The sequence below is a fragment of the Ambystoma mexicanum genome, chromosome 6p, assembly GCF_040938575.1.
Source record: "Ambystoma mexicanum isolate Mex_15411 chromosome 6p, UKY_AmexF1_1, whole genome shotgun sequence".
NCBI lineage: Eukaryota > Metazoa > Chordata > Amphibia > Caudata > Ambystomatidae > Ambystoma > Ambystoma mexicanum.
In genome coordinates this window covers 824,801,901-824,824,232 of record NC_090935.1, presented here as the reverse complement: position 1 = coordinate 824,824,232, position 22,332 = coordinate 824,801,901, and the positions used below count along the sequence as shown (strand labels likewise).

The 22,332-nt window shown below is 45.9% G+C and overlaps 1 protein-coding gene across 1 annotated transcript in view; it reads right to left on the bottom strand.

Moving 5' to 3' along the window:
- The window catches only part of PPIP5K2 (diphosphoinositol pentakisphosphate kinase 2), a 2,362,281-nt gene that overhangs the window by 520,725 nt on the left and 1,819,224 nt on the right, over nucleotides 1-22,332 (bottom strand). The gene's annotated exons all lie outside the window — the stretch shown is intronic.

The window sequence follows — 22,332 nt, the reverse complement described above, 5'->3', positions numbered from 1 at the left end:
AGGACCCTAATATGAAGGGTCTTTTCTTTTGGCAGCCAGAAGCGTCTGGCATACAACTGTCCGGTATGAGCTCCCCAACCTTCTAGAGAAGCATCCGTGGTGACTGTTTCCTGGTAAGGAGGGACTTGGAATGGGGCCCCTTGTGTGAGATGAGAGCCCATGTCCCACCACTGTATTGCTCGTCGGAACTCCTCGTTGAGGGGGATTTTGTACATCCAGGATCCCGAGACTTGCAGCCATCTCACATCCAGAAACTGGTGAAGAGGTCTCATCTGTAGTCTGCAGATGAGGACGAGATTGATGCAGGAGGACATCATGCCCAACAGCGACTTCACGGCTCACACAGTAGCCGACTGCGCTGATGACAGGTGCTGCACCTTCAATAAGATGGCTACCACCCTCTCTTCCGAGGGAGCCACCACGCAAGCCACTGTGTTGAGTCGTGCCCCCAGAAACAGAGCATTCTGCGATGGCTCCAAGCAGGACTTTGGATAATTTATGAAGAATCCCAGACTGTCAGCAGACACACAGTCCTTGTCATGTTCATGAGCGGGCTCGAACTAGCCAATCGTCCAGGTAAGGGTAGACGTGGATGCCCTCAAGACGCAGATGCGCGGCTACCAGAGCCAAGTACTTTGTGAAGACTCTTGAGCCAATTTCAGGCCGAAGGGAAGTGCCTGGAACTGATAGTGCCACCCCAGGACCATGTACTGCAGGAAAATGCAGGTCTTCCGATGGATGGGGATGTGGAAGTAGGTATCCTCCAGGTCCAGAGATGCCAGGAAGTCACCTTCCTCCAATTGGCCAAGCACATGCTGCAAGGTTGCCATGCTGAGGTTTTGGGACTTCAGGTACTTGTTAATGTCGCAGGTCAAGGTTCGGCCTCCACCCTTCTATCTTCTTTAGGACCAGAAAGTATCTGGAGCACACCCCTGTGGTGCTGGGGAACGGGTTCTATCGCCCCCTTTTTTAACGTGGCCTGGTCCTCCTGCAGCAGCTGTACCACATGCTGTCCTTGTCGAGCTACAGGGGGAATACGTGGACACCTGCGTTGGAACTCGGTGTGCCCCTGTCCCGAGAGCGTCCAGCACCCATCTGCCAGTGGTGATGGTGTGATGGTCTTCCATGCGCATTGTCCTCCGCTGCCGTATGCCTGCCAGTGGCCTCTGAACGCCTCCTACATCGTGGAGTGGGAAGGCTGCCGATAAGGGGTGGTGTAGCCCATGGAAGACCTGCCAGGTTTTCCCCTTGAGGAACGAAAGGATGACGACCGACGTTGCTGCAGTGTACCCTGTGAGGGTACTGTCTCCGTGTAAGTCTTGATGATTTCAAGAGACTCGTCGACTGCCTTGCCAAACAGGTTTTCTCTGTCGAATGGCATGTCCAACACCTTATACTGAACGTCTGGCCTGCACTTTTAGCCGAAAATATTTTGCCAAAAAACATCACAAAATTTGGGGTTTAGGGGTGTAAGGTGTTTATGGGTAAATAATAGGGGAGGGAGAATTTGGGGAAGATGGGGTGCCCCCCAATTAAAAAAAGAATTGGATTTTTTTTCAGCAAAAACTTTCAGCAAAACTTTAAGCAAAAAAAAAAGTGGCACGAAAAAGAAATTGTCAAAGAATGAACATGAAATACCAATACCATGGTCAGGCAATTATTGACAATCACTCACACCTGACTTCCATTACACTTCCCACACAAATAAAAGGCTATCAGGATAAAAGAGCACACTCTTAGCGAGGCAAAACACACGAGGAAACAGCAGTTCCAAGATGGCAGTTTAACGAGAGAAGAAAGATGGTGAAACAGAAAGGGATCACAAGGAGGGAAGTACCCTTGAACTTTTCGACAAGGAACTGTTGCTTTCATAAGTAGGCGAGATTGGAAAACATAAGAGCAGGAAAACATGCTGAAGAATCGTGCATTGTGTGTCGGTGATACCTATGGCCCTCCCGTGTCAATCAATGCAGGCAGAATCACCAAGAACAAAGCAGCGACAGTGAAATCAACATAGCCGGTGAGTTCGGGAGACTGATACAAATCCGGTCTGTGTTGAAGCCAAGCTTGCAAGCAGCAACACTGCAATTGCATGGCAAGCGCTGGAACGAATATTATGTGTGATACGCATACGCGTGTGATAAAAGACCAAGTGAACTTAAACTGCTGATGAGTGATTGAACAGAGTGGTCAGGCACCGAGTGGGTGCTCAATCGAAGGTCTCTATAAGGTATCCAGCTGAGGAGCAGCAAAAGTAGACAAATTTGATCCGAGCCCAGCAGAGAGAGATCATTTGAAAGTGAATGAATAAATGTGAATCGAAGTGGTCCTGCGACGCATCAAGCAAAAGCCTGTGCACAGTCAAAAGTCTTCGGTTTTGATGCAATAGAGAAAGTTTGGAAAAATACATGAATCTGGTCCGAGCCCGGCAGAGGGAGATCAATTAAAGATCTTGTGTTAAAGTGGGTCTGAGCCCGGCAGAGTAGGACCCCGGGTGAATCGAAAATCACCCAAGAAGTTGTACATGAGAATCCTGAGGAGAAAGGAACCTTTGGATGTTTGTTTGTCATATCTGGCCCTCTAATATTGGTACAGAAGGCCCTAATGCTGGGATTTGAACTGCATCCTTGTGCTAGAGAAGCCAGAGACTGTGCTAAGCGCGACTGTGCCACCTTGTCCCGTGCTGAAAACGTGGGGAAGGGAAGCCAATGGCCTGAATATCCTGACATATCATTTCTTGAACACATTTCTTTGCATAACATTGTTTCTCACACTATTTGTAGTTAGAAGTAAGGATGCACAATAGGTTTATTAGTATAGGCTCTTTTATTTTGATAAGACACCACTAAGACTGCGTTATTATTATTTGATGGTCATAGCTTGCTCCCAACTTTAGATTTAGTATTAGATAGGCGTTTTTCAAACCCAGTTGAAGTTCAATAAACACCCTTGAACTGTGATAACGTGTGTCTGTTTAACTGTTTGATACCATGCCAACCTTACAGGTGTAGAAGGAGGGGGAGGTTCTGGGCTAGTACGCCCCTTCTGGAGAGGTTGGCGATAAAAGTTCACCCCGCGGTGACCACCAAGGGTTCCTGGCCCCCTTTATGCCCTGAATAGTAGCCCTTGGCCAGGTCATCATCCTCATCGGAGCTAGTATAAATGTGCCTTGGGACACTCGGTTCAGCTCCTTGTTCTTTACCCTTCCCAGGGATCGTTGAAGCCCATTCCCTCCCCTGAGACTTCTAGGGGGAGGCGGCTGATGTCCCCTTCCTGCGGGGTCTTCGCTGAAGCCGTGGCAGTTACCTCACGCTGTGGCGGTAGGGACACCCCTGGAGTAACCATCGCTGTGAGTGTGGGGACCACCTTCATGGTCTGCCCTCCTTTTGAAGAAGTTGTGGCTGTTAATGATGAAGCCGTCGACAGGGTCTCGACTGAGTGGCAACAGCTGCCGTCGTCGATGTGGCCTGTGATGACACAGTTGACAACAGTGTTGTCTTGGCTGGTTGAGATGTCGATGGCGGCAGAGAAGAGCCCGCATTGGATTTCTCCTTCGTCAACCTTCTCTGCCAATGGCAAGCAGAGTTTCAAAGGGGTCAAGGACTTTTTCTTTGAGTGTGTGACCCTCACCAGGAGGCTTACTGTGGATGTAGTCGGTGATGGCAATCTTGACCTTCCTGAGCCGGGACCAACAGCAGTGGCCAACTCAGGAGAATATGTGGCCAGCGGCCCTGCCTTCATTTGGACCCCATCGGGTGGGGAGTCCTCAAAGGACCTCGACCTCTTATCATGCCCAGAGGCCGAGTCAGAGGCCTTACCTGATTTTAACAACATCACCAGCCTGCTGAAGTGGTCCTTCTTGGTCATTTTTGAAAAAACACTGCAGACCTTGCATCCCTCCTCATCATGGTCCGGATGCAGGCAGTAAAGACAACTGTAGTGTTGGTCTCCACAAAAGCGTTCCTTAGTCCACATTTTGCGCTGAGTTTGAAGAGGAATCTCTTCACCTTGGCCATGGTCAAAAAGGCACAAAGTAGGCCAAGCCTGAGCCTTCTGATGAAAGATAATTGATGTAGTTTGATCATCACTGACTATAACTCCTAACATCCATCACTGACTATAACTCCTAACATCCCAAAATATTAGGAAAAAAGCTTGGTGAGCACTAAGAGGACTCCCAACACTGAAGCGTGCATTAGAAATCTGAAGTTGGCCACTAGGGGTGGAGTTTAGGGAGAAGACTGTCATAGGATGGGGGCAGTATGACCCATAGGACAGCAATTGGTTTAGAGGAGAAATAGTTTGAAAGCGAAAATTAAACTTTTTTCTTTTACAGAGGATTCTCAGCCTGACGACAGTGAATATTCAAGAGCATGTGAATCCATGAAAGACCCCATGCTGGAGAATCAGCCCTAGTGGTAAATATTACGTAGGATAGACAACTGGAGAAATTATGGAACAGATAAATAGGCACAAATCGAACATCCGCATAAAGAACTCAAAATCACCAGTAGCCAGACATTTTGGTGATATGAGGCATACAGTATCACAGTTATGATGTGTCATACTATAATTAACACGCACACAGCCAAGAGGAGGTAACATGAGTGATCTGATCACAAAGAGAGAATTATTCTGGATTCACAAAATGGATGCACCTGAACCCACAGGCATGAATGATGAGGAATTCTTCATGGCACCACTACTGTATCCATCAAGAATGTGGTCAGTCTAACAAAGTGAAGGTTCCATTACAGCCGAACTTAGACATGATTTTGATCCACCTAGGGAGAGAATCAAGGTATAACTTAAAGCATATAATTGCTCATATGTAGGTGTGTACAAGAAAAGAAACCTATTGCAAAAAGACACAATTTGTGACTAATGTTTACATATATGATTTAAGCCCAATAAGTAAACAGAGCGGATTGAAGAATACTAGATGTAGCATTGAAAAGATATGTGTCAATGTAATGAGAAGTAGCATGTGCCGTTTCAATGAGAAGTTCAACAGTTGTGTCTCCCATGTCAAGACGTTATCTGTTTTAGGCAATGTGTGGTGATTTTTGCCAAATGGGTACACAATAAGCGATAATCGAATTGTATATAATCGAATTGTGTAAAAACAAGGTGTCTAAAGACAATGTAGGATGCAAAACATCTATAGACAATGTAGAATATGATATTGAATAAGCAGAGAACTGGCATTGACCAATGTAATGAGATGTTTTCTGTGCCACTGTAATGTGCAGTTAAACAGTTATATCTCCTACTTCAAGTCATTGTCATCAGTGACGATGTATACTGATTGTTGTTAAATGTGCTAAAAATAGCGGCACTAATGTAACATGCACAAATTAGGAATTAACTCCTCCTGGATACCAGAGAATTGCAAATCTGGCTATACCGTAACCATATACATGTTTCACTTAAGATTCTGTAAATATTTGGTCATGGCTAGGATTGTTATATATGGGATTGCTGTTCACATGTAAACTTGGCTCACTAATCAGGATAGAAATGACAAATGTACACACAGAGGTCAATGATTGATAAAACCTTCATGTTCAATGGTACATTCCCATGATACTACAACAACTAAAATTGTTTAATATCTATTTTAATATTCAGAACCGAGAATCTCATGACCCTTCCATGTCAATAATCTAGCATGGGCACAGGCTAGATAGATACTGTAATCAGAGTCAAAAGCACTAGACTCTGATAATTGCACTCACACCAATCCACATTGACTCAGAATTATAGCAACTGTAGCAAGATTTGTGGAGATTGTCATCATTATTGGCTGCACGATGATGTCATCACATGATGATGCATAGACGTTGCACTGACGTTCACAACGAATAACGGCCATTTTGGTTTCTACCGCAAGGTTTATCCTACCTGCGAGTTGGAAATGTGAAGGAATATACACTTCAAAAACACTGCTAAGGGAAGATGAGGTGGTGAAACACTGTGAGAAACTTACAATAAGGTGGGCCAACCATGGGGATCCACCTTGTGGTCTCAAAATTGATTATCTTCATACTTCTGAGTAAATATCCGTTCACCTCCTTACAGAAGAAGTAGAGAACATTCCTATTACCCAAGCAGGAGGAATACAGCACACCACTCTAGGGAATATACCATTACATTCTTTAATGGTTAGTTCTATCATTTAATTAATATCAATGATGGATTATTTTAAAAATAGATGCATCTTTTGCTGATCCAACCCTCATACTGTATATTGTATATCCACATTTTTTAGATGCTGATGTTTGAAACAAATCTTTGCACCGGTTTTATGAACTACAAATATAGAAAACTGAAAATCGAGCTCTAATTAAGATTCTAATTCTTATCTCATCTAAGGTAAGCACCAATCAGCATTACAGAATAAATGTGATTTAAATGAGCTATTCTGACAAGATGTAACTCAGAAATTAGATTAACTTTGAGTGATATTTTATCAGTAATTACGGTGTGCAGGGGGTGGGAGTGTCCGTCAAGTGAGGGCACTGCATTTGTCAATAAAAAGAAAGCGATGTGGTTAGGACCGCCAAGAAGGAACCTCACATACTCAAGTGAGAAGCATCTACGAATAGAAAAGCACCATCCAAGAAACAGTGAGCATGTGAACAGCTGTGTGTCTAGAACATGGTAAATGAATGACAAAATGCAGGGCAGTATATTTTAATGTCTAGCCAAGTCCGGTGGCAAAATGGGAAAACCATCCCTAAACAGGAATCGGACAAACAAGCTGAATCGCAAAACAGCATAACAGGTCAATCGAGAGAGCCTGCAAGAGAACAGCTAAATACACTCCCCAAGATTCAAAAGGGAACATTTAAAATTGCTGCAGGACTGAGGGATAGCAATCTGTCGCAGGGTACAAGATTTCTGGTTTGGAACCACTGAAATGTAAACAAAATCTATTGGATGTTTCAGCAGCATCAAGCAGGAATTTAAGAGGCCGGAGCAATGGCTTCCATTTCCTATGCATGTAAAAAAAAAAAAAGTCTGAAAACCCAAAGTAAAAAGGTCTTACAAACATATGCCACTTTGGAGAAAAGTTCCCTATGAGAAAAGAAAAGATATCTTGCAGAAGCGTAACTAAAAATACAGAATTAGCAGAGATTTTCAAATTATGACCAGAAAATTGACATGCGTTAATCTTGTATGGTAAAACATATTGTAAATGTGAGATTTGTATTTATGTATAATTTGGGATTAGAAAACGTGTTATTGAAATGATTACAATACCATATATTCAAGTACTGCAAAGAGAATTCCTAACTCAGCTTTCTATATTAACATGAACTTAATGGCTGGGGGTAGGGGGGGAAGAGAGAGTACCACCACTGACATCAGTAAAAGCACCTTCAGTTGCTAGATCTACTGTACGACTTCCTTTTCTGTTTTCAACTACAAAAGCTATTTCTAGTTGAAAATGAACAAGAAAACAAGGAAATACCTACCATTGATTTGTAGAGCCTGAGGTTGCCATCCCCAAAACATCTCCCAACTTAGCTGGGTAAAAAAAGGCCCACAAGTAGAAATATAAGACTATAAGATAACGATGAAAGCATTTCTAGCACCTCCCCATCGGTCAAACCTCTCTCAAATGGATGTAAGTAGTCTACTGTCTCCGAGCAATTTCTCCTGCTCTATAGTAAAACATACCTTTATAATTCAAACCATCAACATCCTCTCTTCATCAGTATCTTGAACTGATCATTCGATTCATCGTGACTTGGCCATGGTGCACGTGAACACCAGGCTGGCAGTGAAATGGGTCTCATTTCTATTCGCTCATTTTATATCAAAATGTGTTTACTAAAATGTTTATATCTGAGATACATCTATAATACAGTGATATACTATAAATACCTTATAATCAACAGATTTTAGAATGATTAGATGCTTGCTAACTGTTAGGGAGAATTCTCTGTTTAGGCTGAATTTCCTAACCTAGTGAGTCCCCCAGCAGCTTTGCTGGATTTTTGGGGTTTATTTTTTTCTCCTGCCAAGAGTGAGACTCTTTTACCCTCACTCTTGGGCATGACTTGAGAGTGTTTCTGTGACTTGCTATGTGCTTATGGGCTATGGGGTATTTTTTCCCCATAGGCTATCATTGGTTTTTAAATGTGTGTTACACAGCACCCTCAGTGCAGTAACACAGGGGTGTCATAGAGACCCCCAAACATAGACTCCACACCCTGGGACTGACTACTGTCTCCCTGTGTCATCAAAAGTGGGGCTCACCTGTGCTTCGAGATCCGATTCACCGGAGGAGAGGTCGGATCCGGAAAGAGTCGTTGCCGAGAGATCAGGCATTCCTTTTTTTGTGAAGAGGTAAGGTCTGTTCCGGGAGCTCGCCACAATTGTCGTGCTGAGTAACAGTCACAGACAGAAATGACAATCCCCCTGTGCAGACCACGGAGGGGAAAAAGCCTGTGGCACAAAAAACCCCTATAGATGGAATGGCAAGAAGGTGTGGAGGTGATGGCTTGTCCGATACAGTAGAATGACTTGAATAAATCAGGTAAGTAACTATTCTTTAGGCAAATCTGATCCTGAAGGCTGGTGTGATGGAGATCCAGCGGACGAAGAAGATACAAAACTCTGAAGGCAGGATGCAAACTGGGAATTGTGGTTCTGAAGAAAAAATGGAGGGCGGAAGAGTACCAGAAACAGGAAGATGAAACTCCGGTGGAAAAGTAGAAGGAGAAAGGAAACCAAGGAAAATATCAGGGGGAAAAGATAGAAGGAGGTTAAGTTGGTTAAAGAAAGAGAGAATGGTACAAGCGCATAAGGTCACCGTACTAACGTGTAAAAAAGAAACCCCTGCAAGTTGGAAACTTCTTACCCCCAGAATGAAGGCACCGAAACGGGAGCAAAGTGGTCGGGATACATGGGAACTCCTGTAAGGAAGGTAAGGTAATCAAAGGGACTGAAAGAGGCGGAGTAAGAAAAGCGGCGAGCGCCGCGATGGAAAGTGAAAGTAAACAATGTCAGAAACCCTCGAAATACTGCATGCAGATAAAGGAACAACAGTAGACAGATAGGCAGGAAGAAATGAGCTCTGGAAGGAACGCTAGGAGGGCTTTCAGGAAGAAACAAAGGAGGGCTGGAACTTCGAGAGAACCAGAGAGCGAGGAAACCGCAACACAGTTGCAACGCACTGAAGGGGCGTGGCTTCCCTGCATTTAAAGGGGAAGAGATACATAGTTGCAGAGAGATAGAAACAGGACTAGCGGAGTTTCCACCGGGACCACATCTTCCATGAACCTCCTTTCATGACACCCTGGGTCTGTAAAGTCACCATTGACTTTACTAGTCTTAACTTAGGAACTTAACCAGTACAAACCATCATACTGTGGAAATACTGGTAGGGGCAATTAGATTGCCCCTGCGTCTGTTGTCGAGGGGGTACTGTCCCGTCCCCCCTCGCCGAGTTTCTGGCTGGTGGCAGTGGATACCACGGAAATATTCCACCGGAATATTTCCCAATGGAATTTCCCATTGATTTTAATGCACCACTTTTTGGTGCAATGTTAAAGATACAGCCGGTTTATTTATTTAATATAAATTCACCGGTTGGGATTTTTTGCCAGAACTCGCCGCCAAAATGGCGTCTAGGTTCACTTCAGTAACCCTGAACCCGAGTCGAGCCTTTGTTCCACTTTTGGCGGGCTTCTGCACAGAAGCCCTCCAAAGTGGTGCCATTCTGTCTGGGTACCACAGGGGGTGTGGGAGGGGGTTTAGGCACCCTGGACTGAGTTGCCTTGCCAACTCACGTCGCACTCTGGTGTGATTGGCCCAAGTGGTGAGCCACCCCGCTCACCACTTAGCATGTTTCAGTGACAGCTAGGCTGTATGAATGGGGGTTTGCTGCATAAAAGCAGGGTTTTTGGGACTGGTTCTTCAGAAGTCGCCACAGGACCTAAGAAGCCGAAGCCAAGCCGAGCCGACCTGCCAAGACGACACCACCGGTGGAGCCCTGCGGAACCGTCTCACCACTTTTCCCGACGACAGAGGAGATCTCCCGCCTGGAGAGTCTTCTTCCCTTGACTGGTGGGGACAACCAGTTTCTGCCTTCTTTTCGCCGCCCTGAAGCATCTCGTGACCGCCTCGCCTATGCCAAGCACCCCGGCAACCGGGATACCACTTTTTACCTCAACTGCGAAAGAGGGGTAACATCCTTTTAACCGGAAAAACTCCACGGCTGATTTCTTCCCTGGTAGTGCAACGACCTTCAGCTTTCCTCCACGACGAGATCTTCTCCTCCTCTGGACGACGCCGTGACTTGCACCCACTACCAGGAACAACTGCCCCCGCTGGAGGATCCTTTCCATTTTAAAGGTACCGTGTTCCGCCCGGCTTCCCTTGCCACCGATTGTACGGGGTAGATTTAGCCCTCGGCTCTCGACCCTGGGTAAGCCTGGGACCCCCTAACTAAACTTTTCTTAACTGGGAAAAACCTTTTCTACTCACCTGTAAAGACTTGTGACATTGTGTGATCTTGGGCATCCTTTTGCCTGGCTTTCCCTAGAGTGGGCCTGGTAACCGAACTTCCTTGCTCCTCAATAGACTGCCTTTCTACACTCACTGTGAATCTCTGAAAAGTGTTTTGCCTTGCTGTTTTCACTTCTTTTGCCTTTTCCCTCCCTTTTTAACTAACTTGTTGGAGTGCCATCTAACGTTAAGCGCTCACCTCTGTTTGGAAATAAGTGGTGTTAACATAGACTTGTCCAACAAATAACTAGGGATGTACATATAAGTAATAGTGACTGTGTTTTGACTTACTTACCTTTTCTGTGCTAGTGCAATTTATGAGTGTGTCTTTTAAATAAATAATTATATACTTTTACACCTAGCTCTGGTCAGTGTTTGCTTGTACTATTGTGCCTCTGTACCTAATATGTATGCTCTGTATACTGCCTAACTCTTCTTGAGGGAAGTCTGACTGCTCAGCCACAGCTACCAGGTAAATCTGGGTGGTACAGACTGCTACCAAGTGGGTTTACTGCCAAACACCTGTAGCCTTAAATCTTTTGCAGTGGTCCCAGAGGGAACTGCACAGGTTTCTGTCTAACACTAACATGTTACTACGTTAAAAGATACAAATCGTCACAAACAGAAAGAAAGAAACTGGCAGTAACACAGCCTTCATCAAGTACAAAGCCAAACGTGCTCACACTATCCAAAACCTGGTTGGAGAACGCCATTTGACTTACTCAAAACATCCCCCAAAATGGTTCAAAAATCATCACTTGTCACTGACCTGTAAATGAAGGTGGAGGTCAGCTGGCATCCCTCATACCTCCATAATGGACTCCTTATCCCCCCAACTCCTTGGAATCCCTCATTGTCCCAATGATAAAGAGGGGTTCATGTCGTGTGCATCATTATGTTTGACTGGTGGTACGGCGAAATGGGCATGATGTTGCAACTTCATATGTTTCCGGTGTAGTTAAATGAGAATGGGATATGTTACTTTAAGTGTTATTTTGTGTTCAAATTGATAGATATTAGATCTGCACACGCGTAGAAAGACAAATGCCAAAACCACCAAATGAAATATAGAACACGTTCCAGATATGATGTACGATAAAGTGTCTAGAGGCTGGGCATCGCATCATTTTATAATGCTAATGCGAGCAAGGGGACTGTCCACAAAGGCCACTGTAAAAGAGACAATATTTATTAAACATGCATGCACATTGAGAAAGCTACAAAGGGAATGTATACATCTGTACCTAGTGGGTTTTATGAATTCATTCAGACTCTGCAGCCAGCAGTTCGCACAGTGAATTTTAGGTGACTGGGAAAATCTAGTTCTGCAGGGTTGGAGGCTGGGGGAGGAGAAATAATTAACCAAACAGATGGGCAAGATGTTAAGGCCTGGTAGTTCCGCAGAAAGCAGATGTAATCTCTTAAGTGCATGGGAGCTTGCAGAGGGGTCTGGTCATTTGCTTTGGATCAGCAATAAATGTGGGGTGAGGTAACACTTGAGGCCAGAGTGACCGATACTCCTTGTGTTTCGATTGTTTTCTCAAGATGTGGCCAGAGGCTATGCATGCTCAAATGGTAGTCGTATAAATTAGAATCTTCCTATGACTGGCCCAAAATTCTCTAAATTAATCCTCTCAAATTTTCAGATTCCCTCAACCCAAATTGGAATGAACTCGAAGTGGTCGGCCCGAATTCCCCTCGGTAAAGGAACTAGGCAAGGGAGCCCCCTGTCCCCATTGGTGTTTGCCCTAGCTATCAAATCCCGAGCCCAGCATATCCGTCTTCACCCGAAGATTAAAGGCCTTAGCGTCGGAAATCAATGTCATAAAGTTGCGTTATACGCGGATGACATCCTCTGTTTCTTGAGAGAGGCCTGAACCTCAATCCCTCCCCTCATGGACCTCCTTGCCCAATTCGCGAAGATCTCAGGATTCACAATAAACATGGCCAAATCAATGGGTCTAAACCTCTCTGAAACCTCCGGTACCCTGAACTCCTTGCAGGGTCTCTACCCCCATAATTGGAAAAACACCTCTACTACATATCTCGGAATACATCTAACCGTGACCTTTGCAGGTCTTCTGAAGGCCAATGTCCCTACACTTCTAAAAGAAGCTAAAGAATCCCTAAGGAGATGGTCACTGCAGGAAATATCTTGGCTGGGTCGAATCAGCGCTATCAAAATGGTCTTACTCCCTAGGCTTCTGTACACATTCCAGGCGCTCCCTATAATGATCCCTGACAGAGACCTCTTGGAGCTTCAGAAGGAAATAAGCCACTTTGTCTGGAAGCACAAAACTCCCTGTATCCAGCGTAAGCTTTTAACCCGGAGCAGACTGACGGCTGGACTGGGACTCCCTTCGATTGTTAGATACTCTCGGGCCTCCCAGTTAGCTGCCATTCTGAGTTGGTCTCACCCAAAAGAGGTACCTAAATGGCAGGACATTGAACAACATCACAAAGAGATACCCCTAGGTCACCTGCCCTTCATCCCACGAGAAGCGTGTATTTACAGAGGATCCCTCCTTCCTTACACAAAAACTACACTTCGTGCGTGGGATAGATCCTGTGCTCAAAGAGGGTTTGCGTCAGGCCTGGGTCCATTATCTCCCGTAATGCAAAACCCGGCCTTTACTCCTGGGCTTCAACCCAACTCCTATCTCCTATGGTCAAGAGAGAAACCCTTGAGGTTGGGTGAACTTTATGAGGACAACTCCCCCCTAACTTTCGACTATTGCAAAGTGAAATTCAATCTCCCAGAGACCGAGAGGTTTAGATACATGCAGCTGCGCTGCTGGATAACTAATCCAGATGTAAAAAAGGTAGCCACTAGATCCCCCATGGGATTGGAGCTGACGATGAGGGAAGGCCAATACACCCGCAGGGTAGCCACATGCTATCGCCATTTTCGAGGAGGACCCAGGGGAGGAGAAAATGCCCTATATGTTAGCTTGGGAAAGAGATCTGGGAGTAGGTATTGCCAAGGAGTTTTGGAAAAATATATGGGGTAGAGCTCATAAAGTCTCTAGATGTACGACAATAAGGGAATGTGCGCTTAAAATATGTTTCCGTTGGTACCTTTCCCTGCGAAAAGTACATGCTATTAATCCCGACTATCCCGACACCTGCTGGCATGGATGTCGAGCGAGAGGGGATCTGGGCCATCTGTGGTGGTTTTGCCCGATCATCCAGTCTTTTTGGCTGGAGGTTAGATCTAGGATTAAAGACATCTGCGGAACTCTCCTCCCCATGGACCCGCTTATAATGTTACTGGGAGATATCCCGGACGCCGGATCATACCCGCAGTCAGGTTCCAGAGCGGAACTGATAACTCACTTGCTCATGGCAGCCCATCTCACCCGTGCCAGATTCTGGAAGGACACTGAGGGCCCCCATATAGCATATTGGTGGGTTAAGATTTGGGAATTACTTGGCTTGGAAAAGTTAACGGCCACATTAGAAGGCAAGACAGCTAAGTTCTCAAGAACCTGGGGACCAGTGCTAGAGCACGTTGCCAAGAGGGAGCATATGTTTTTTCAACCTAGACTGATTAAATATCTTTTGAAATCTTAATGAATTTTCAGCACGGACACTGCGCAAGGCCCAGGTGGTAGCCTGAACTAATGTGGTGTCTTCGGAGGCTAAATCTGTTTTCTCCTTTATGGATATTATGGACCGGTGTGTATTTTTTTTTTCTTCCTAATAGTTCTCAAGTTAAGTTTAGCTAAACCTTTTCCAAAGACGCCAGTTATTGATGAAATTATATAGAGGCGATGAAAATGAAATGTCGATGCGTTGATCATTTGTAATTGCTTCTAATTTTCTTCCACATTCATATGCTTGATGAATTCATGTTTATACGATATTTCATAAAAATATTTTGACAAAGAATCTTCCTATGACATCAGTAAAACCAGGGTGGATGAGATGGCTATCGCCAGCTCACGGGGAACTGGTTTATCCTACCCTTCCTCATGTCGTTAAAGTATCCATGCGAACCATGTGCAATTTCGATTCAGGATTAAAGGACTCAAGACAGCTGTGACTTGTAATGAATTGTTTGTATATGAATGTGTAACCATGTCATGATATCACGACCTACCACAAATGAATCCCAGGAAGGGGTGTGCTATGAATACAATCTGAAGATGGTAGTTAAGATATTGATGATCAATGAGATTGGAAGAATAAGAGAAAGATGGTATTTCTTTGTATAGGTTTTGTCCAATCATATGTGGGGGGTGGATTGTAATAGAACATATGGGAGTGTTGCAAAATGTGTATAATGTACCAACTTATGTGGTTTGGTGGGTTTCGGGTTAGTTTGACACAACAGCGTCATCTAGCTCCTCCTAGGACGATTGTACATCAAACTTGATTTAAGTACAAACGTGCACTCATTCCTTAAGTAGTGGGACTGCTTGGGTTAAGGTGATTATGGGCCCATCCATACACAGTCATCCCTTCCAGAATATCCAGTCACGCCACTGATATGATATGATCTGATAGGTTATTTATAACATGCTTAATCCCCAGAGGTTTCTAAGCGCGGACCCGGGGATCGAACCTGTGGTGCTCTGTGTCATCTTGCTTCCAAGGCAAGCATGTTGCCCTTGAGCTATCCTCCCGCATTGACCTCATCGCCTCCCACCGGCTCCAGTGTTCCCTCCATCTATCTCGCCTTTGGGCTGGCCAGAAACCACACTCCTATCCTATCTTTCCCAACCCTTCTCACACCTTGCCTGCCTTAATTCTCTCTAACAAAACTTGTCAGAAGTAAATCCAAACTGAAACCTAAGCTCTTCGAAACAGCCTTCACAAACATAACATGCTTCCTTCTCTAGGTTAAAAATCATTTTCTTCTGGACAACAATCTTTAGTGCTCCTGTGAACTTCAGATACTACCATTAGTTGTGGTGGATTGGCACACAAGAATGAAACAAGTAGGTCAAAGTACACATGCTGGTCCTGCAAGTCCAGGGACTGAAGGATCTGAGCAAGAATCACCATTTTCAACTTTCCTTGCGGAGCTAAAATTAAGCAGACAGACTAAGGAAGTGCTGCTGGTCTTCAGTAAAAGAAGAAAATAACACCAAACCCATCAATTCCCCTCTCTGAGGCAGGCACCAGCTGAGGACCTCAACAGGAGTGGATGAACATCCTGCAATAGAAGGGCATCCTCGGATATTAGGCCAGAGAGTGGGGACATGCCTGTTTTTTTTGGAGGTGGTGTTTTATTTAGATTCTATTTATAAGATTCACGTAAAGAACAGTACATTTAACAAAACAGCCATGGCATGCCAAAAATCAGGTAGCAGACACATTTAAATTAGATAGTGCAAGACTGCAATATGGAAAGCTTAACAGATTTCCCTCCAGCAACAAAAGGCTTTTAGATATAGAGGTTCAGGAAGAGGGGCCAGTCCTGGGCAGCAAACAACAGTGTGACGCTCACCTGATTGCCACAGAGACGCTGACCCGAACTGGACTGCTACCGTTTCTTCTATCGTGAGGCGCAGGGCCCGAAAGATGCTCTGGACGGGGCCTCCGAATTTGGATTGCCTGGCTTGTAGAGTACGTTTTCTGCAGGTGGAAGAAAAGGGATTGATTACCAGCTGGGGTGGATATGTGTTCCCACCAATCTCCCGTTTCTCACTCTTCTTGACCCCCAACTTGGTTTCTGCGAGCTCTCACCTTAGGTATTGTAAAAATGAGCTCTCCATCCTGCTTCAGATGCAGGGGTGCATAGGATCCAGTTACGTCACTGGATGGGAAATAGTTGCGGACACTGTGTCCTTTCGTCTCTCCTGCGGTAACTGTAAGTATGAGTGTCTTTTCTCCACAGGAGCCGGGGCCCAGAAACCTAAAGCAGGTAAGTCTCTTGGTGAGTATTTGTTCTCCGTGCTTAGTTAGTGCTCACCATGTATTCCTCTTATGCAGGTGCTGGGATGTAGCTGGCGTCGTGGCCGCGGTGGAGGAAGGTAAGTGAAAGAAAAGCAACTGCTTATTTCTAATGATTGTCTTTTTCTGCTTACAGGTGCCGAGATGCTGCCGGCGACACAGCCGCTGTTGCGCGTGATGAAGCACATAACTAAGTGGAAGAAATGTGGCCGCTTTAGAGCAGGCACCTCTAATGACTGTCTTTTTCTGTCTTTCAGGTGCCGAGATGCTGCCGGTGTCGTGGCCGCGGTGGAGTTCGGCGAGGCCACGGATGGGTAAGGCAAGGCAGCGCGGCTGCGAGCGTTTGAGAGCGCTGCTAATCTTGTACCTTCCCTTTGCAGGATCGTCGGAGGTAGGATTGCTGAGGCCGGATTCCGGTAAGTATAATTGCTAATGCTCGCCTTCTCTTTTCTTGTCTGTTTGCAGGTGTTCCGGGTGCTGGCGGGCGTGTCAGGAGCCAGGATGCAGGAGCCGACTCAGTGAGCGTCCTGCTGCTGATGCAGAATAACGCGAAGCACGTGTATTCCATCGGGCGTGGTTTAAATAGCAGAGAAGTGCTTCAGGTGTGTGTTCTTCCACCGGCCCCACCCAGGTAAGAAAAGAGTTCCTGAATAGAGGAAATAGTTCCTCCCAGCCCTGATGGCTGGGGACTTCAGCCAGATTGGATTGTTCTGGGTAAGTATGCAGCATGGTCTGCCTCAGGTAAGTCCACCCAAGCATTATTACACAGTTTATCAATATGAGCCCGGCGCCTAGGCGCCAGGACTGAAGTCCTTTATGAGCCTGGCGCCAAAGGCGCCAGGACACGGTCCAAAGGGCCCCTGTAGGGGTCTGCTGGGTCCGGAGATGTGGAACAAGGGTCTGCTTCCGGGGGCGCTGGGCCAGTCCTGGCTCCTCGGGAGTAGTGCTCATGACAGCACCCCCCCTTAAGGCCCCTCCCAAAATTGTCTTCCCCGGGGGTTTTGGTTTATCAGGAAAGGTTCGGTGAAATTTCTTGATTAGACGAGGAGCATGGACGTGGTCATAGGATTCCCATGACCTCTCTTGTGGCCCGTAACCCTTCCAGTCAATCAGGTAGAACAGCTTTGATCTGATGATCTTAGAGTCCAAAATGTTTTTAATCTCGAATTCAGGTTCTCCATTCACTTGAATTGGTTCTGGAGGTTTGGTTAGTCTGGTTCCAGATTGCATGGGTTTCAAAAGCGATACGTGAAAAACAGGATGTATTCGCATATGAGCTGGCAATCCTAGTTTAACGGCCACTGGGTTTATTATGGCCGTAACTGGATATGGCCCCAGATATTTGGGATTAAAAGTGCGAGGTCCTTTAAGTGATAAGTGTTTGGTGGACAACCAGACCTGGTCCCCAATCTGGTATTGAGGGGCCTCGCTTCGGTGTTGATCTCCTCTCTTGTACCTTTCTTTAGCTTGTTGTAACTGTGCAGCAGCTTCTTTGAAGGCTTTGGTAAAAGCAGTGTGTAACTGATCCACGGCGGGTGTTCCAAGATCTTGAGGTGGATCGAGGTTGGAAGTTCGAGGATGAATTCCATACAAAGTGTAGAAGGGGCTTTGCCCAGTTCCAGAGTGAACGGAATTATTGTATGCATACTCAGCTATCCAAAGGATGTCCTTCCAGTTGCTCTCTGACTGTTGTAGCATGCATCGTAAATATTGTTCGAGAGTCTGGTTAGTTCTTTCAGTTTGACCATCGGTCTGGGGGTGATGGCTGGTTGAGAGTCTTACATCGATTTGAGCCAATTGACAGCAACTATGCCAAAAATGGGAAATAAACTGGCTTCCTCTATCTGAGATTAGTACCGATGGGAATCCGTGTAACCGGACAATGTTTTCAAGGAATTCTCTGGCTAGTACCGAAGCTGAGGGTAAGCCTTTTAACGGAATGAAGTGGGTCATCTTAGAAAACAAATCCACAATAACGAGAATAGTGTTGTACCCGGAGCAGGAGGGCAAGTCTGTGATAAAATCCATAGAAAGGGTGTGCCAGGGAGACGGTGGAATGTCTAATGGTTGGAGAAGACCAGCTGGTCTTTTCTTCTGACCCTTGTTTTGAGCGCACACACCACAGGACATCACAAATTCTTTTATGTCTTTTCTCCACGAAGGCCACCAGAATTGTCTTCTCACTTTCTCTTCTGTTTTGGCAATGCCAGGGTGGCCCTCTATCAATGAATCGTGATAGCAGGAGATTACTTGCCTTTGCAAATCGGCGTGTGGTAGGAATAATCGTCCTCGGAAATAAGGCAAGTCATTGTTTAAAGTGAAATCCATTCCTTTTTGTAGCCAGTTCTGCAAGTCTGTTGGGTTCAGAAATTGTTTAACTTTTGCCTCAATGTCCTCGATGGATTGTGAAGAAATCAGGCCCAAGATCCTTTGTTCAGGAATTATTGGTACAGGCTCTGGGTTGACAATGGTGTCTCCCATTCCAATCCGGGAAAGAGCATCTGCTTTGCCATTTTTGCTGCCGGGGCGGTAAGTGATCACAAAGTCAAATTCGGCAAAGAACAGGGCCCAGCGGAGCTGTCGAGAGGATTGAGACTTGGCGGTTTTCAGATACTGTAAATTCCGATGATCGGTGATCACCGTGATGGTGTGTCTGGCCCCAAGGAGATAATGACTCCAGGCCTTAAAGGCGGATTTAATAGCTAACAGTTCCTTGTCTGTGATGGCGTAGTTAACCTCAGGCGCCGAGAATTTTCGAGACCAGAACGCCACGGGATGTAATTGGTTAGTCTCTGGGTCTCTTTGTGAGAGGACCGCTCCCATTGCTAAGCTGGATGCGTCGGTTTCGACGATATAAGGGAGATCTGGGCGTGGGTGCTTCAGTATTGGCGCAGAAGTAAACTTGGCTTTTAGCTCTTGGAAGGCTTGTTCAGCTTCTTCAGACCACTCAAAACATTTATTCTTTCTTAAGAGAGCCGTGATGGGTTGTACCACTCGTGAAAACTCCGGAATGAATCTGCGATAAAAATTGGCAAAGCCTAACATGCTCTGAACGCCTTTTACAGAAGTAGGTGATGGCCATTTGAGAATAGCGTCCACCTTTCGCGAGTCCATGTGGACTCCTTTGGGTGTCAGGATAAAGCCCAGAAATTCGACTTCAATGGCATGGGAAACACATTTTTCAAGTTTGGCAAATACTTTGTGTTGGCAAAGTTTTTCAAGTACTGTTCTAACATGATTTCGGTGATCTGCTTCCGAAGAGGAGTAAACAAGAATGTCATCTATGTAGACGACAACACAGACGTCAATGAGCTCCCTGAGGACATCATTCATAAAATATTGGAAGGCGGCCGGTGCATTACATAGTCCGAAAGGCATCACTTGGTACTCAAATAACCCATATTTAGTGCGAAACGCCGTCTTCCATTCATCGCCTTCCTTGATCCGTACCAAGTGATAAGCCCCCCGTAGGTCTAGTTTTGTATATATGCAAGCATCCTTCACCTGGTCAAGGAGTTCCGGGATAAGAGGTAAAGGGTATCTGTTTTTTACCGTTATCTGATTCAAAGCACGGTAGTCTATACAGGTTCTGAGGTCACCTTCTTTTTTTGGCACGAAGAACAGAGCCGAGGATGCAGGGGACTTCGATGGACGAATAAAACCATTGGCCAAGTACTGGTCCAGGTACTGTCGCAGGTGAAAGTTCTCGGGCTTGGTAAGGGCGTAGATCCTGCTGCAAGGAGGAGTTGCACCGGGTAGTAGATCTATCTGGCAATCGTATGACCTGTGGGGCGGTAAGGTGTTAGCCTGTTCCTTTTGGAAAACATCTTGAAACTCTCGATACTCTAGCGGTAATTGCAAACTGTCGGCCGTTACTGACGCTAGGCCAATGTTTGATCGTAGATAGCAGGTTTGTGCACACTCTGGGAACGTTATCGTCTTTGCTCGACAATCAATCTGAGGATTGTGTTTTTCCAACCAAGGGATTCCCAGAATTATTTGAAATTGCAGAGCCTTGATCACGTCGAACACTATTACCTCCCGATACACGTCTTGGCCTAGTAATGTCACTTCAGTAGTGGTATGGGTTACCGGCCCGGAGGCGATCTCAGTCCCATCCACAGTGGTGATGACATCTTTGACAGCTTTTGGGCAAAGAGGTAGGTTCATCCTGGAAGCCAACTCGCGGTCCACGTAATTTCCTATAGCTCCACTGTCCACGTATGCCTTAATTGCATGCAATCTTTCTGGCTGCTTCGGATTTACGAGGACCATTGGCATAATGAAGTGCGAGGTCAAAGAACTGGTTTTTAAGCTCGGCAAGTGGACCTCTACGCTTGTCGGGCAAGGTCGTTTCCCGGCTCAGACTTTTCGGAATTCTTGCCGGATCTCCTACGGTCTTCTTAGGTGGTTTTACAGGGCAGTCTCGAAGGAAATGTCCCGAGTTCCCACAATAGAGACACAGTTGCATTTGCCGTCTTCTGTCACGCTCTTTCTGGGTTAAGGGGCCCTTTACAACCCCAATCTGCATAGGTTCGGTGCCATCGACACTTTTGGAGTTGCTTTGAGTCTTAGTGAAGATTCGGGTTTCAAACCTGGATCGATCCGCCTTCCTGTTTTGAAGCCTGTGATCTAATTGGACCACAAAATCAATATAATCCGAACAGTCCTGAGGTGGATTTACGACCTGGGCCAGGACGTCTTTGAGTTCGCCGCGTAGACCTCGGTGAACTAGCGTGATTCTTTTCTCCTCGGGCTATCCAGTTTCCACAACTAACCTATTAAAGGATGCAATGTAGGCTAAGAGATCCTGGTTGTCCTGTCGTAGGGAAAGGAGTTCATTGTCCAGGGTCTGCCCCTGGGGATGCCTTGCAAAAAGTCTTTCCATACTCGTCTGGAAGGCTTGGAAATTCCGAAGGATTGGATCATCTTGTGTAACCAGTGGAATTGACCAATCGGCGGGACTGCCGGTAAGATACGAAAGTACAAATGCTACCTTGGTCTGGTCATTCGGGAAGGCCGCGGGCCTGCAGAGAAACTGCAATCGGCATTGATTTATGAACACTGCAAATCTTTTAGGGTCTCCAGCAAAACGTTCAGGTGGTGCCAGTGGCACATTTCCAGGTAGGTTGATTTGAACGGGATTGGTTGAAATAACTGGGGTAAAATTCCCCCCTGGAATGGGCAGAGGGGTTTGCCCCGCTTGGCTCTGTAATAACTGTCTGGCAAGATCGTCAGTTCATTCCTTTGACACTATTAACTCTCTCCTGAGGGCGTTCGTCTCCTGGCGAACAGCATGAACTTCAGCCCTTAATTCCCCAAGTAGCTGGGCCAGTTTATCTGTATCAGAAGTTTCCATAGCGCCTGGGTAGGAGATTATTGGTAGGCTTTGCGTTCTGTGACGCTCACCTGATTCCCACAGAGACGCTGACCCGAACTGGACTGCTACCGTTTCTTCTATCGTGAGGCGCAGGGCCCGGAAGATGCTGTGGACGGGGCCTCCGAATTTGGATTGCCTGGCTTGCAGAGTAAGTTTTCTGCAGGTGGAAGAAAAGGGATTGATTACCAGCTGGGGTGGATATGTGTTCCCACCAATCTCCCGTTTCTCACTCTTCTTGACCCCCAACTTGGTTTCTGCGAGCTCTCACCTTAGGTATTGTAAAGATGAGCTTCCATCCTGCTTCAGGTGCAGGGGTGCATAGGATCCAGTTACGTCACTGGATGGGAAATAGTTGCGGACATTGTGTTCTTTCGTCTCTCCTGCGGTAGCCGTAAGTATGAGTGTCTTTTCTCCACAGGAGCCGGGGCCCAGAAACCTAAAGCAGGTAAGTCTCTTGGTGAGTATTTGTTCTCCGTGCTTACTTAGTGCTCACCATGTATTCCTCTTATGCAGGAGCTGGGATGTAGCTG